The sequence below is a fragment of the Euprymna scolopes genome, chromosome 26, assembly GCF_053919585.1.
Source record: "Euprymna scolopes isolate OS-2025 chromosome 26, ASM5391958v1, whole genome shotgun sequence".
NCBI classification, from domain to species: domain Eukaryota; kingdom Metazoa; phylum Mollusca; class Cephalopoda; order Sepiida; family Sepiolidae; genus Euprymna; species Euprymna scolopes.
Genome location: NC_136507.1, coordinates 50,463,782 through 50,476,330, shown reverse-complemented (window position 1 = coordinate 50,476,330; position 12,549 = coordinate 50,463,782). Strand labels below are relative to the sequence as shown.

The 12,549-nt window shown below is 31.7% G+C and overlaps 2 protein-coding genes across 3 annotated transcripts in view; one reads left to right on the top strand and one right to left on the bottom strand.

Moving 5' to 3' along the window:
* The window catches only part of LOC145248026 (ufm1-specific protease 1-like), a 48,705-nt gene extending 41,074 nt beyond the window's left edge, over nucleotides 1–7,631 (bottom strand). The window contains exon 1 of one of the 2 annotated variants that reach the window (XM_080109739.1): nucleotides 5,669–7,631. The gene's annotated coding sequence lies outside the window, so the exon portion shown is untranslated. The remainder of the gene's footprint in view (nucleotides 1–5,668) is intronic. The other variant, XM_080109740.1, reaches the window with a different exon arrangement.
* Nucleotides 1–12,549, top strand: part of LOC145248025 (methylosome protein WDR77-like) — a 204,385-nt gene that overhangs the window by 1,360 nt on the left and 190,476 nt on the right. The window lies entirely within an intron of this gene.

Genomic DNA, 12,549 nt, shown 5'->3' with positions numbered 1-12,549 from the left:
TTAAACTTTATTAAAACACTTAAATCAAACAGGATCTAGTGTTTCTCGCTCGTACGTAACCATAATACATTGATTTATTTTTAATTTGATTAATTTCTCAAATCAAATATTTATTGAAATCAATGGATTACAATTTAATGTCGTAAAGAAGTAAAGGGTCACTAAGGATTTTATATAAATTGAAAAACGTCTATTGTTCGCGGATCCCGATTACCATTAATTTTTAAATTGTTGAAAGAACAAAAGGTAAATTTAATTTAGTCATTTTCTGAATGAATTCCGAAATGTTAAAAAAAATATATGCCTATATGGACACGGTTTATTTAATGGAATGCTTAGAATTTTGGTGCTAGTGCAGAGAGTGATCCGTGCTATTTTGTAAATCGTATTTCCAAGTTTAATTAAAGTTTTATGTTTTTTTTTTTATTCAATTGTAAGGTTAAAGTACAGAATAGGTACAAAACACCCTCCCCATGTTAAGAATGGCTTTTTAAATAGTAACGTTATTATTTCATCACGGATCACTCTGCATGAGTACCAGAATTTGATCCGTATATTGATGTTCTGGTAGATCTAGTGAAACGTCGTTTCACTAGATGTGTGTGTGTGTGTGTGTGTGTGTGTCTGTTCCTCTTGGGAAATATCGTTTCACTGAAACGATATTTCCCAAGAGGAACAGACACACACACACACACACACACACACATATATATATATATATATATATATATATATATATATATATATATATAAACAATTTCTGGCTACTTATCTGTTTCGTATGTAATTTGTACAGTTTTATTTGTTTTTGTTTTTTAACTTTTTAATTAACTATTTGGATTAATCGGACTAATCAGAACTGTAACATATTATCTGGAAAAACAAAACAAAAAAAAGTGTAATATCAACTATCAAAAGCAACTTTGTAATTAAATCCACCAGAATGCATTTCGGTACATTTGTAAAACAAGTCGGATATTTGTTTTTAAGAAATAAAAAAAAGAATCCTGACCAAACGATAGCATAATAATTAAATTTAACTTACAAAATCCGATGCTTGTGCAGTTTACAGACAGTGTTATTTTTACAGTAGTATTTTCAAATTAATTTTTTATTTTTGCGGTATATTTTATATAAATTGTTAGGCGAGAAAAAAATGCTCCCCCCCCCCATGTTAAGAATGTACACAAGTATTCAAAATTCTTATTTAAAAAAAATAATGTAAAAGAAAAAAAAGTCTTCTAAGCAGAGCCCAGTAAGTACATTTAATGAATACATTTCTTCAAGTGTGCATGGATCGCAATTTATTGTTTGTCTATAAGTTTAATAAATTGTCCTTGAAGAATTCAATAAGAAAAGGCAACAAAAAAAAAAAAAGAAAAAATTTTCTTGTTAAAGTTTAAATACCTAAGTCCACCATCGGACTCCGGTGTTTGCCTTGTCTAACCGGTTGTTAGATTTTTCACCCAGAAAACTTTCCCTTTTTATTTATTTACTTTTTTATTATTAAAAAAAAAAAAGATTTAGGATTGTTTGAAAAATAGATTGACGTGGAGACGAAGAGTTTACTTTAAAAAAAAAAAAGTAAATTAAATAAATGTAGAGAGAAAATCGTTTTAGTTTTCTCTGATTTTATTTTATTGTTTCAATAAATATTCGATGAAAAGTAAAAAAAAAAAATGAATGAAAAATCGATATTTATGAAAGTTACGTGTAGGTGAGAAACACGAGATTTTTTTTTGTTTGTTTTCGTCGTACGCATCATTTATTGGAAGTCACATTCGATTTTATGTGCGTTGTTTACAGTTTTTTTTTTATTTTTAATAAGTATTTTTAGACGATATTTTGCTGACTAGAATAATAAAATTCACCGAACAAGTTTTCCACAACTTTCAAATCAATTCACTTTTAAAGTCCCATGTTAGCAAGTTCTTGAGCCATTTTAAGTCATTATCTGCATTTAATGGTTCAGCATTCACCTTGCACAAATCTGTGACCCTTGTCATCGAGTGGCTTTTTAGATTTGATAAGCGATGTCTCGTTAATTTGTGTGTATGTGTGTATATATATATATTATATATATATATATATATATATATATATATAAATATAAATATAATGCATATGGCACTTGGTGAGTTTCTTATGGACGCCGAAACTGCTGGGCCGATTTTTGTTTTTTATATCTCACACAAATGTACTTAATGTGAGAGTGTTCTTAGGTAGGTTTTGTGTTGGAATACCTCCGATAAGCATCATCGATAATCGAAAAAATCGTATTAAAGGAACAGTTTGATTTTGACCGAAGTCTAACATCACAAGTGCAAGTGCATTTGAGAAATTTTATCGCCGCATTTCTGTCCGGTATATAAAATGAACAATGAGTTCTTTGGTAAGACTGAGGAGGCGCGTTCGAAATGAATGTTGCTATTTAGAACACAATTGAATCATAATACTTGTCTTTTGCAGTAAACTTTAATTCAACCCATTATATAAAAATGTTACGAAATCAGCAATGGGTTCTCTACAGTGCAGTCAGTGTTGTAGATTAAGTCACTGCGAGGAGGCATATGAAGCTTCCTTCCGGTGCGGCACCGCGATGAGTCCCCGATTAGAGCAGGCAATTCGATTTGATTGGAAAATGGTCGACCTTACCTACTAAATACTACGATTTAACTACTCAAGTTTCTGTCTAGAATCTTTACGATTTTGATATTCATTAAATGAATTTGATTCCTGAAAAATGTCTTAAGAAACAAAAGCAAAAAAAAAAAAAAAATGAAATTCAGGAATGAATCGAATTTAATTCAAATCAAAATATTTGAATTGTCAAATGAGAATATCTGCCCAGATTTTAGCCTCACCCCAGTCCGTCAGAAGTCTCTAAATAAATTGAAATGTGGCAAAACTATTAATTGATGTCTAAATGTCATGACTTCATACAAATCGGAGGTATCTGCATTTTTACAAAAGCACTCCAGGCCCGTTTTGTCCCCAATTGTATAAAATTAAACTAAATATAGCTCACATTACATTTTACGCCGAAGAGAATTACTTTGCGAATGATCTTTAGAAATTTGGAAAGCCTTCAAACTGAAATATTCATAAAAACTCATTTTCAAATTCTTAGAAAATTCTGACATATTAAAAAACTGGGAGGTAATCTAATATTTTTATAGATATTAATTAAGCTTTAATAATTAAAGTCATTAAATTAAAAGTCATTGACACAACTAATTCAAGCATAATAAACTTAACTTTTCAAATGCTAGTATCAATGAAAATGAGGGGATAAATTAAAAAAACTCATTCGGGCCAAGATCACAGTATAGTATCTGTTTTGATGCTACATTTACCCTTTCTGTCCTCGGTCAGTGGAAAAATCCTTCATGACTGAAACAATTATTTTTGTTCCTATCCAGAGTGCCATTATGGGGAAGCTAGATTTTCCCCACATTAAAAATCGACCCTATATCTAACTCTGCTCTCGTGGGAAGGCAAGTAAATAGGAACAGTGTGTGTGTGTGTGTGTGTGTGTGTATATATATATATATATATATATATATATATATATATATATATATAGTTTTTCATACGGGATTAAAAATTTTTATTTATAAGATGAAAAACAAAACTTCATATCAGCGTGTTTCTTTGTTTTAAAGCGCGTTTTCATTTTATTCTTGGTGCTAATTGTTTCACGACAAATCGAATTCTTCCCGCGAAGTATTTTATCTTAAATTAATACTTACGCACGTTAAACTTTTTTATTTTCCTCCTCGTGTGTTTAGCAACAAAAGAATCCTTATTTTTAGATGAGGAAACTATGTACTGTAATACACTGTTTGGATAATTCGAACTCTATTATTCTCATCTTAGTTGTTATTGTCACAGCGTTTCGACCGATGTAACAACCAACCTTCTGGAGATTAAAAGTCCACTCAGTCCTTACATTTTCAATCATTATATAAAATTAACATTTCAACTTTGTCATGACGGAATGAGAGTAATCTACCCTCACGATTCACTTGTAAATTCCATCGAGATTCCTAAGTCCGAAAAGATCCAATTGAAAAAGATCGGAAGTTGCCTCCAAACGTTGTGAATTAGTATCAATGAAAATGAGAATAAGGCGAAATGAACTTTTACCGGCTACGTCGTGCGCATTTTTGCGTCTTAAAAAGTCGATTTAAAAAAAAAAACAACTTAACATTCACACACACTCACTCATATACGCTAAAGTTTAATCTGGAACTACAATGGATTGCCCGGGACTGTTAAAAATCAAAAATTAATAAGATTAAATTGGTCGAAATTGGCCAATTTGAAGGTCACTCTTCTGCTAGATTCGATATGTAAAAATGCAGAATATAATTCTGCAAAAATGTTGAATATAAGGTGAAAAGGTGCATTCACAATTCGTTCTTCATCAAAATACAGAGCAGAAAGAATTATACCATTTCAATGGCCATATCAGGAAGACAACGCCTGATGTAATAATGGAAGGATTAAACTTTGGGGGAACAAACTTTTTTTTTGTAAAATGATTGAAAATTAATCTGATCTTCAATTTTTCTTTGTATTTTAAAACAATATTTCATTATTATCTCCCCCACAAAACTGAAGAAAAAGATGGGCATTTTTTTTTTTTTTTTTTTTTTTTTTTTGCTGTAACTGAACAAAAAGGGTGAAAAACGAATATACAACAAATAAATGTTACCAAAAGCAAGATAACCAAGTTACACTTTTGCCTACTTGGATAAGTTTATTTATGTTTTAACTTATTTTAAAGCGTTTTTTTTCTTGTTCCAAATAAAGCTAATGCCCACTCTGTTAGAACAACAAAAAAAAAAATCATGGTTGCACGAGGACCTTTTTTATAATCGTTCAGTAATCAAAATTTAAATATTTTTTTTTTTTTATTCGTATTTATTTTTTATTTTTATTTTTTTTCTAACATTCTTCATTTCATCTTTATCATTGATTTTTTTTAAAACAGATGTTCAAATCTGGTTAAAAATACTTCCACAAGAATACTGGAACATTTTTTTTTTTTTTTTTTTGATATCACAAAACTTTTCTCCCACTCTGGCTTATACAAAAATAGAGTATGGTTCTTCTGTTCAGTTTCATGAGACCACTTTCCCAGGTATAACCCACTTCTATGAGGAGGATTGATTTGTCAGTAGCCCATATCTCACTGCGTGTGGAATGTTGACTTGTCCGATCGCGGCAAGTTCTGCAGTCTGCACTTATCTAAAAGTGCCCTCTTGATGTTTTAAGCTGGCCTCATGTCACATCCATTTTTACGTGAGAAGCTTTCCTCTTCCAATTGACATCCCCTCCGCCCCAATTTCTATCTTCACCAGGATGAACCATAACGTACAGTCTATCACAATCATTCCTAACTATTCTACTGAAACATTTTTAAAAATCTTTCAGCTTATTGTTATTGAATATTTGTCCGATTCCATTTTTTTTTTTGTATATTTAGTAACGCTAATTTCCCGTGAGATGTATTTTCTTTCTTTTTCGAAATTAAAACATATATTTTTCACACGATATAAATTTGCTTACTTTTTTAATATACTGTTGTTGATATAAAGACATTTTTAGCGATTATCGACTTTTTTTTTTTTTTCCTTTTGCTAAGATCGAAGTGTCTTACCTTTTGCGATTTGGGGTCCTTTTAGAATCCATAGCCGAGCGAGAAAGGGACTCTTTCTATTTTTCGTAACAGATTCTTCAAGATGTTTACTCCCTTGCGTTTTACCTCCCAAATATTACTTGGAAGGACATCATCCATTTCTAAACTTCATTTTTATTTCTTCTGCTCTAACTTAAATCCCACTCCTACTTAAAGATTGTCATGCTTGTTTTCGGTTAGAAACAAACCCGAAAACTGGGTGATCTACTGATCTACTCTTAGAAAATTGTGTCTCAGATCTGTATATTGGCTGATGACATTACGCTCTATAATAAAGAGGGGGGGGGGGTAAAACGAATGTACACATATCCAAGGCAATGGCAGAAACCCTAGAAAATACCTTCAGTTAGTAATGGAATGGGACTGTAAGTGGATGGTGACATTTAATTCTACTAAGACTAAGCTTCTTTCTTTTAATAATTACGAAAACCTTCCCAACAACCACTGATCGCCATCACAAATAACTCCCTACCTAAGAACGCATCTTTCAAACTCCTCTGCCTAACATTCACAGGCAACATGAATTGGAACAAATATATTGAAGACGTTGCCAAGACTACTTCAAAGAAAGTGGGCTCCCTCTATCGTTCGAGAAAAATACTTACATCAGAGAGCACCCGATATCTTTACAAAGCCACAATTCGCCCATGCATGGAGTATTGTTGCCACCTGTGCTGAAGCAGAAGCATGGTGTTATATATGGGGGGGGGGGTAACACTGTGGCACAGGTTGGAGGTATCTAAGCATCTACCATTAGTTTCTCATTCTCAGTCCAAAAAAAAGAATCTCAAATGTAATAAGTTCTGCAGTTCTGCACTAAAGGTTAACTAAGCTTCTGTCTAATCGCTGCAATATCTCCTGGTGCCTGTTTTACAAGTATTTTAATGGACTGTGCTCTCGTGAACTTGCAGCACTCGTTCCCCCTCAACGTACATAACCCGACAAGCAGCAAAATCCCACCCCTTCATTGTTGAGGTCCCTAGATGCCGGAAAGCCTTCTAAATAGTTCCTTTCCTCAGACTGCTAGACTTTGGAATCCCCCTCCCCTGTTTTCTGTTCTCTGACAATACTAACATGCAAAAATTAAAATGTAATATGAACAAACATCTCGCTGCTCTTCCCTCAGTTCCCGGCTCGACATGATCCCGAATAGTAGGCGAGGAAGAGAATGACCAACGACTTCTTCCACATTTTTTGAGGGATTTCTGTTTAATTTATTTTTTATTTAAAAAATTCCAATGTGTAGTAGTACTTGTTTCTTGTCCTGTTTAAAAGGGGTCTAATTTTTCGCCAATTCGGATTGTTCCCTTATTTCAAAGAACTGTATTAACTAAGCTTATTATTATTATAGCTTATATCAATGTCGCAAAATCAACAAGTACCGGCATGACGCTTACGTTCCCAAACTATTCTTTTTTGCTCCCGATTTTCATCAAATTCAGCATGATAATCCACATAACTTATTTAAAGTAAGTTATTTTCATTATTTCTGTGAATGAACATTTTTTTAAATGAATATGTATATTAAAAACACTTATGTTATGTGTATTTGTAAAAACTGAAAACATTTCGTTTATTTTAGTTACAAGTAGTTTTTCTCTTTTTCAATTGTGCTTTTTTAAGAGGTCAAAAAGTGTCTTTCTCGAATTATTCGAATGTCAAGTTACTTTTCTCCTGCTTAATTCCTATTTTAGTCCCGTAAATTAAATTACCTATTTTTATTTTTTTTTATTTGAATTAAATCATTTTAAAGCAAGTTTAATTGTACATATGAAACACCGAAACGGAAAGTCTGTAGGAAAGTTTTCTAGTTAACGAAGGCGATCTATCCTTTAACGAGAAAATTATGAATTATCGCCCCTCCTTAGCTAGCCTCGTTTCTAGACTAATTTATAAGGATTGCGCGACTGTTTCCTGGCTACTTCTCAATCCGGCGTTTTACGCGCACGATAAAAGTTTTTTTTTTTTTTTTTTTTTTTTTTTTTTTTTTTTTTTAAATAAACCTAAGTATTGGATAACATTTTCCACTGCGCAATTAACTACATAACATGATTGATTGTTAATTAAATTTGGCAAAAGTGATTTAATTCTAACAAATAAATTTTCACACGCAATTATTTTGCCAAATTACCTCATTCTCAGAACGTTTGCCGAAACTAGTGCGCATTTTCGATGCGAAATTTACTATCTGATCTAATATATAAAGAAAAGTCTGATTTCCAACGTTATACTAAAATAACATTGCATCTGACTAGCTAATTTGTTTTCCTTCTACCATGTTCTTTGTAGAAAGATAATGTATTTTATTTTAGTTTATTTCAAACTTTTGGCTAGAAAATTGTTAGACTTGAAGTATTTTCCATTAAAGTCCTAGACATAAACTAGGGCCATGAAAAACAAAACTTGAATATCATAAACGTAGGTAAATTTGACTTTTAACACCTAATTATAATGCTGTCTTTAAGCAGCATTGCAATATAGGAGCGGCCATTAATGCGTGATAAGAACTTTAATAATTCAACTTACTATCTTTCCAAGCTTATAACTACTTGAAAAATGTAATTCAAACTCTAATTTTTTTTTTCAATTAAAGGAGCAAAGACCAAATTAAAAAAAAAAAAATAACAGGTTTAATAACAAATTATGCAATATTTGTTTTTTAAAATCGGTTTTCTTTAAAAAGGATTTAAAGAAAATCAACGAAATTTTACTTACTTCGATTATAAAAAATATATATAAATCCCAAAAAATCATTTACCTATAAAAAAAATACTAATCAATGGGTACTTCCATTCTTCATTATAAAGAATTTATCCATATTTATATTTTATATTCCATGTCCTTTTTAAATAAAATAATTTTTTAAGCAAGTATTCGAAAAAATGCACGATCAGATGTTTTTCACAGTTGAAATAAAGGGAGACAAATGCCTGCTTTTTTTTCGCGTTGAATCTTTGGTGGCACTAAGCGTCAAAATGTCTCTTTCTATTGCGTACTGTAAACCAAAATTAGTATTTTTGGGCCACCGTACTTGAAAACTGAACACATTCACTTAATAGTTTTTGACGTTTAAAAAAACAAACCCACTCTACCGATTTTTTTTTTTATTATTCTCTTAATGAAATACATGAGTTTTAAATATATTTTATTTCGACTTTATCGAGTGAATTTTTTTTTTTAATATCTAAAAAAAGAAAACATTGAATGAAATAGAAAAAAATGTCATCAGCATCCGATAGTTACTTGACTATGTAAGCATCACATGAGCTTTCACTTGAAAAAAAAAAAAATCAACTTGTTTTTTTTTTTAAAAAAAGGTTTTACACTTTGGACTTTACACGTAAATTTTCCAAAAACACTTTTTGTGTTAAATTAGAATATTTTCTTTAATGATCTTTTATCTTCAATTTGTGATATATAAAACTTTGGTGCGTAAATTATTACTTTTTAATAGACATTTCAAAATGGGGGGAGTGAATTAAAAAAAAAAAACGTTTGTCTAAAATATTATGTTCGATTTATTGAAAGAGCATAAAATTTCACATTGACCCTGAAAATATCGTAAAAATTTAACCAATAGAAAAAGTTTGATAGATTTTTAAAGTTTAAAAATTGAAAAAAAATGAACTTGTGAAATTCAATTGATTTAATTACGTAAAAAACATGGCTGCATGAACGCGCGCAGGCACTTTGTAAACACTGGTTTTAAAAAATAATATTCATCCTCGAGCACTCAACACGTTCTTGCTTCTGGAATGGTGTGAGCAACCTGGGAATCCATCTGGCAGACACCTTATGCATATGCAAATGGTCATGAATGATAGTTTCCACAGACCCTGTACTAATTTATTTGGCGAATAGTAATGCGCCGATCTTCCAAAATGGCAGCCTCAACTTGACGGATAGATGCCTCATCAATGCAGAAGAGGGGGGGGCGACCAGGTCTGGGAGCTGTTTCCACAGACTTCCGGCCATGTTTGAATTCACGATGCCAGCGTTTTTCAAGGTCATATGATGGGGCATTATCACCATAAGTTTCTTTCATTTCATCAAAAGTCTCCTGTGGTGTGCGTCCTTTCAAATACAAAAACCGGATCACTTCTCGACATTCAACAGGCTCCATTTTACACCTGACTCAGTTCAAACATCTGTAAAATAGAAACCACAATTAGTTCAGAGCTGTAATTTGCCACATTACCTGTAGAGATATAAATCATTGCACATGCAAAATTTCAGCTAGATCAGACAACTGGAAGTGGGTCAGGGGTATTACTTATTGCACGCCTCTCGTAAGGTTTGTTTTGTAAATTTAATGTAAAATGATCTAACTGTATTAATCCTCCTTCCCTCCGAATTTCTTTACTTCCATCATTCCTCTAAAACTTTTCTCAATTTGAAAATCTTGATCTTGCTGATATGTCAGATTTCATTTCAAAATGCCTTGTTTATATAATGAAAGTGATCGCCATCAGATTTTTTGAGATACAAATAAATTCCATCAGCCTAACAAATTGAATAATGATGGGTAATAAACAAAAAACTTGTATTCTGCTCTTTTCTCAAAAGATACATGTAAAGCTCAAAAGACAGACTATTATTCTTTATGGATGCTGCATGGCAATGTCGAGCTATTCTCTATCCGAACATAGGATTCGAAATTTTTCCAAGTTAGACTTCATCAGTGGTTCCTGAAATTCATCCAGCCTTATATCGTCATCATGAGAAAGAAAATGATGTAGTGCTACTGTTTTGTCTTTGCAAAACATAACAAAAACTTGTTTTTCTTCCACAATCAAAAAGAACTTTACTTTCTTTTTCTGTGTACATAGCATTTGGATGAATTTCCATGAGCAGAGTTCCTTTCCAATAAATTTCACATTTATGCAACATATCTCTACAAGACTACTTCTCTGCCAACTACAACATGGCAGTCTTCAAATCCAATGTCATAAATACTTGTCTCTCATAAATAATCAAATTTTCTTCATTCGATTGAGCATTTTCAATCCTTTCATAATATTCTTCATTATAAACACTTAGCCTTGAGTGGCCTTTGACCTTAATATGTGATGACTCATTAGTAAGATAAACATCATTGGTAAAATGAACAAGTTTTTTTTCCAATGGCTGAAATATTTATTTGCACAAAATATAAAACATACGTAATGATGATACATCAGACGAACTTATAATCCCCTTCCTCCCCTTTTAGTTCTTTAAAGTATGTCATCATCATATTTGGTTTAACGTCCGTTTTATATGCTGGCATATGTTGAACAGTTTTTAGAAATTGACTTCCAAACGAACCTATTTCTGGCCAGGTCTATTAAAATTGCACAACCTGAAGTTAGACAGATTTCCTTAATTGAAGTAAAACTTTTATAGGCCGAATGACTTTCCTGACGCCAACAAAATGAGGTCATGAGGAACAGTATTTTTTTTTTTTTTTTTTTTTTTTTTTGACACATCCTCTTTAGTTGATTGCTCACCAACACTAAAGAGTGCTTCATCTGTTCTAAAAACTATAGTGGTATGAACATATTTTTGCAATTATGCATACACCCCTCTACACAGCTTGAATAGGTGTTGCTTGTAACAGTTAAGAATGTATGTGTGATAGTCCGACAAGTATGGTTCTGTTTCTTCCTAGGAGGTCCAGCCTACCAAGCTTTACATCTTCTATGAGGTGCATCTATCAGGAAATGCCAATGGGATTGTTCAGGCATTTTTTTGTAGGTCAGAGTGCATTTCAAAATTTCACCTCACCTTATATCTAACCTCCTGTAGGTAGAATACAAACAGAATAGCAGTGTTTTGAAAAGGTTTTCAAATAGGTAAAAATTCACTCTTATCCAAAATCTTTTCCAGAATACAAAAAAAAAAAATCTGACCCTGCATTATCGAGGATGAGTAGTTAAATTGTTCTTAATAGTCTCTCATAAAATACTGTTTACCCTTACCTGTTAAGGGGCACAATACTAACACTGACTACTGAACAATAATACTGGTTATAATTTACTTCACCTAACCATAACTGACAGTTGAAAGGCTTCAAAATAATTTTAGAAATATAATAGCGTTGAACATTTTGTTTAATTTCTGCATTAATAAGACTATCAGACAAGATTTTGTCTGTTTTTCTTGCTTATAACTTTGATAAATCTATATACTAATGTGATAGTGTGTGTGTTATTTTCTGTGTCACACTTACATCCAGGTCGTTTGTTATGTACGTCCATTTGTTGTCATAAATAATTTTACCAAGAATTCTTCATAAGTTTTGGTTTCGGTTTTGATTATAACTGATGGCACTCCAGTCATCTATTTTTTTTTTTTATAAATAATTTTATCAAGAATTCTACACAAGTTTCGGTTTCGATTATGGCTGAATGAACTCTAGTTATATATATGTATACATTTTGCTGTTTTAACAAAAAAGCTACAATAATATCAGTCTCCATTTACGCTGAACATCTATAGAATGCCAACATCAATATATTACATATGAATGAGTCCCCCGTGGAATTTCCGCAGGTCCCACTAGTATGCATCTATTGAAATCAAAGATAAAAATACAGACTACAAATTAAGGAATCTTATTTTAAAAAAAACAACAACAAAAAAAAAATTTCTAAGCCCCCCCCCCCGATAATGCCAGATCTTTCTGCTAGTAATAATTCTAATATAAGCTTAGAACATGCAATATGCAATAATACTACAGTATCTAGGTTTATAAATCGGAAAATCATCTTGCACTGTCATAGCTTAATAGATAAAGGTATTGATTAAGAGATATTGTAGAATGAATTCTGCTTAGAAAGTTGGGAGTTCAATTCCTGGTA